This window comes from Chrysemys picta, chromosome 1, assembly GCF_011386835.1.
Source record: "Chrysemys picta bellii isolate R12L10 chromosome 1, ASM1138683v2, whole genome shotgun sequence".
In the NCBI taxonomy this organism is placed as follows: Eukaryota; Metazoa; Chordata; order Testudines; family Emydidae; genus Chrysemys; species Chrysemys picta.
Window position 1 is genome coordinate 202,784,110 of NC_088791.1, and position 5,093 is coordinate 202,789,202.

Sequence of the window (5,093 nt, forward strand, 5' to 3'; positions counted from 1 at the left end):
TCTGTGAATTCTTGGAGATCCATGGAATCTGAATGACGAACCCAGGTCAAACCCTACCCCAGTAGAAGAACAGGAGAAACTCTGTGAGAGAATCCTGAGCAATTTCCTTCCCTGTAGTGCTCTTGTGTGGAAGGGGATAATCTGTCCGCCCCCGATATTTTCTGAGCTTTGGCAATGGCTTGAGGGTTCTTTTGGACACTCTACAGTAAGTGAACAGATGTCACTTCTACAGTCTGTTCAGCAATTTAATTTTTCCTTTTACATGAAACATTGTAATTCATAAAAAGAAGAACAGGAATACTTGTGGCACCTTAGAGACTAACAAATTTATTAGAGCATAAGCTTTCGTGGACTACAGCCCACTTCTTCGGATGTGGGCTGTAGTCCACGAAAGCTTATGCTCTAATAAATTTGTTAGTCTCTAAGGTGCCACAAGTATTCCTGTTCTTCTTTTTGCGGATACAGACTAACACGGCTGTTACTCTGAAATTGTAATTCATGTGCCTTTTTGCTTTTCTCCCCCTTCCTCTGGCGATAGGAGGTTGCGTCCATCTTTTGTATCTTGCCTATGTGAACTGCAACACGCATTAATGTGTTTGCCCCATGTATCTCTCATTTGACATTTTTATAGGAGATTAGTGTGAATGGTTTTTGTTTTTAAACATACTCAGGCTTTGATCCTGCAATCTGATCCTTCTGTCTGGACCCTTAATCCCATTCAAAGCCCTACTGAAACCAATGCTCAGCACAACAGTAAGAGTGCACCCACTGGGATTGGTTTGTGGGACTGGGTCTTAATCTTCGCCATGCATGAGATACAGAAACCATCACTCCCAGAGGTAATTCATTCTCACAAAATGGTTTGTGGGATAAACATATTCAGGTAACAAAAGAGAAGGGCTCAAATTCAATGCAAGTTCTGTTACCTTTTACCTGGACATATGGGGGCAATTTAATTGTACCAGTCCTTAGTGTATTTGAGGCTAAGGTATACGCTCAAATTTTATATGATGCAGAAATGTGGGGATGGAATGATCTCAAGCGACTGGAAATGATTCAAAATAAATTTCTTAGGAACATTCTTGGTCTCCCAAAAAATATCTGTTTTGGCTCTAAGAGCTGCTGAGGTATCAATTCTCTTCTGTTCAAAGTGCAACAACATAGTATTAATTTTTGGATTCATATTCATAGTATTCACCCACAGCATTTGCCAAGGTTATGCTTAGAGGAACAACTCAGCAGGCCTTTCTCACAGAAATTCCCCCGGTTAGAGCATATTCAAAATTCTTTGCATTCTCTAGGCTTCTCAGAATTAGAAATGAGTAGATTTAAGTTTAAAAATGTGAAATCCTAAATCAAGTCAAGAATAGAGAATATTAATAAGCAACTGGATATGGCAGTTATTTCTATTTCAAATATGTCACCTTGGTTCCCCCCTTGTTAAAAAGTCTCATGGGTATGCTAGATATTTAGACAGTTTGTGTAATAACACACTACGAATGGCCTTTACAGCACTCCATCTTCAGTTCATACAGCTAGCTTACTTAGAAGGCCGATATACTGGCATAGAGAAATATAACCACCTGTCCATGTCGCGTAGAACAGGTGGAAGAGCTACCCAGTTATTTATTACATTGTAATTTGTATTGCCACTTGCGCCCAAAATGACTGTCCGTATTTTTGCTATGGAAATACAAATAAATAATAATAAAGTGTGACAAATTATACTACAACATTATACAACTATATTTATCCTTACCTAATTGCTAATTTGCTGTAGAGGACACAGAATAGGAGTGACCAGTATAATGTGCTGTTTATACAGCTAACATCTGGAGATTCATACAGTGCCTTAAGTTAGTGTCAGGATGGTTTGCCCGGAATGAGGGAAGGTTTTTAACCCCCTTTTGTCCTAGGGAAACCATGAAGCAGAAAGTTTAGCACAAAGGAAATTCTGGACGTTTACATTAGCTCAGTTCAATGAGAGGAAAACTCTCGCCTACAAACTGTACATGTGAGCCTACACCTGCTGTGTTCATTCTAATTTCCCAGTGACCCAAACTGAAAATAACAATAGGCTCACTGTGCCGAAAGAAGGTAAGTTGTGATAGTACTGGTGATCCCATAAGGAGGGAGCGGGACCTCTTCCATGCTGAAAGCACATGCTGTAACAGCAGTTTAGACACTCTTCACTTCCCCTTTTCATAGAGGGGCAGCAGCTGATTACAACCACTGAGGGGATTATCTCCAGTTTGCAATAATTGCAGTTTAGCTCCTAATTAATATAGATTAAAATCTGACAAAGGCACCTAAAAATGGCTGATGAAGAGTCTTCATCAAGATCCAGATTCACTTCTCAGCCCAAACAAAGACTATTGAACCTAAAGTCCTAAACTAAATGATATAGAAGTCTTTTTTTAAAAGTCAGCCTAGGCAGCCACTTCCTACAAACAGCATTGTCTATCAGGCCAGTAACTGGGGTTGCCAAGTGGCAGCCTACCTTTGGAATGAGTCTGCTAGCTCAGGGAAAGTGGTTTTATACAGGGCCTCCAAGGTTAGAAATTACATTAACCCCATGATATTTAAAAAGGTAGTTGGCTCAAAAAATGAGATATAGAGGTATAAATCATTATTTCTTTGATCAACGTGTACAAAGTTTTTAAAAGACAAACAAACCTAAACCTTTAGAATAGTGTTCTGAAACAGTGCTATATACAGAGAGGGGGAACCTTAGCAAATTTGAACTAGCCCTTGTGCAGACACTCTCATTTCAGTTGACAAGTGGTTTATTTTGGTTTGTTTCTGTTCCTAACTGACCTATGAAATAACACTGGCTTACCCCACCATAAGAGCCTCCACACAGACTTTTGCAGTGGCACCTACAGCCCTACACACATACATAGCATACCATTGGCCACTTCACTGTCCATTCTGGTTTGCCCTCCAGCCAGGCCCTCTCAGAGGTCCAGAGCAGCCCGGGCCACTTCCAGCTTTTGAGGCCCCTAGCCATAATAAAAATAACGACACATGAGAACAAAAATAAGGCACCAAAAAAAGAGTAAGACATAATTTGAATATCTTTTTATTTAACAAATACTTTTCTAGTCTTTTTTTGTGCAAATGCACTAATTGTTGAGGAAAAAATCTAGCTTTTGTGAAATGTCACAGTTGATATTAAGCATGGCGAGCCTATTCAAAAGGGGGGAGGGATAGCTCAGTGGTTTGCGCATTGGCCTGCTAAGCCCAGGGTTGTGAGTTCAATCCTTGAGGGGGCTACTTAGGGATCTGGGGCAAAGTCAGTGCTTGGTCCTGCTGGTGAGGGCAGGGGGCTGGACTCGATGACCTTTCAAGGTCCCTTCCAGTTCTAGGAGATGGGATATCTCCATTAATTAAAAAAAAAAAATGCTCGTCCCATAGTTGAACATTGATAGTTCTTCACCTGCTTCAACACATTGAAGGTGCAGTCACCTCAAGCCACTGATGCAGGCAAACCGACAAAAATATGCAATGCAATTGTGATATTAGGAAACACCCCAGAGAATCCAAGTTCAAGTATTTCTTGAAGCAATTCCTTTGGCTTGCAATCCAATTTAAAGTTTGTGGAATATATTCATTTGAGGAAGATGACCTCATCACTGAGATCTTGTTGTACTGTTGCTGAAATTGTTAAGCTGCAGAAAGTAGATCTTCATTACTCAGTCTGTAGAACTGCCAAAGAAACCCAAAAAGGGTACAAATTAGTCACAGTGACTCAAATCAACATGTAAGATCTGACTGAATAGAGTCAATGATGACAAGGAAGACATTGACCCTACAATGCTGCTCAGCATTGGATTCAGTAGGTAAATTGGGATTGGTGGAGAACTCAGATGTAACCCCAATATTCTGTGCTACTAATTTGGACCGAGTCAGGATCGCATCCCATTGTTCACGAATCTGTTGACTGTCATTGATAAGACTTTCAATGTTATCCCTCTCAACATCAAATGTAGCACTGTGTTCTTCAATTACCAGATTAATTTGGTGGATCATTGTAAGTAGCATCATCCACAAAGATGACATCAGAATGCATTCAAATTTGGACATGTGCTTCTGAATAAACTGAAGTTCAGTTCGAGCTTGTGCAGTGAGATTGAGAGATTCAAGCTCATTTAAAGCCTTTCTCACTAAATTCAAATGCTGTGCAAGTGGTTGAACACCATCAATCCGTGCAGACCATCTAGTTTTGGATATCCCATGCAGTGAAACAGGAAGATATTGCTTCAGAATTTCCCACCTTTGTGGACTGCTACTGAAGAGATTGTACATTTGCTGAACAGATCCAAAGAACCGTATATACTCAATCATAAGCCGGTTTGTTTATAAGCCGACCCCCCCCAAGATGGATAAGTAAAAATGGAACATTTTTATGACTCATTCATAAGCTGACCCTATAATTCAGGGGTCAGCAAACTTTGGCTCCTGGGCCATGAGGATAAGCCGCTGGTGGGCGAAATGATTTGTTTACCTTGAGCGTCCGCAGGCACAGAGGTAAACCTAAGTAAACAAAGTGTCCCAGCATGCCAGCTGCTTACCCTGATGGGCCGGGACAGCAACTGGTGGGGAAATTTTTTTGGGGGGAGAAGCTAGGGGTCAGGGGAGTAACGCCTGTGACCACCCCCCAAATGACCCCACCCCTAGCCCGGGACCCCCACACTCTCCCCATCCCATCCAACCTTATCTGGGTAGGGCCAGGGGAGGATGTCTCTGGCCTGGCTGGAGCTGCTCTGGCAGGCTGGGCAGCGCGGCCACAGCCTGCTCTGGCAGGCCAGACCGGGCGGCGTGGCCGCAGCCCGTTCCAGCGGGCTGGGCCGGGCGGCACGGCCGCAGCGTGATCTGGCGGGCCGGGCAGCGTGGCTTCAGCCTGCTCTGGGGGGCGGGGCCGAGCGGCACGGCTGCAGCATGCCAGCCCCAGAGCTGCAGCTGCTTTGGAGGCTGGGGGGAGAGCAGCGTGGCCAGAAGCGGAGAGACTTTGGCTCCGCCTCTTCCCTTCTGGCTGTGCTGCCTCTCCTTGCTCCCTTTGTTGGGGGGAGGGGCTGTGTCCCACCTCTCCA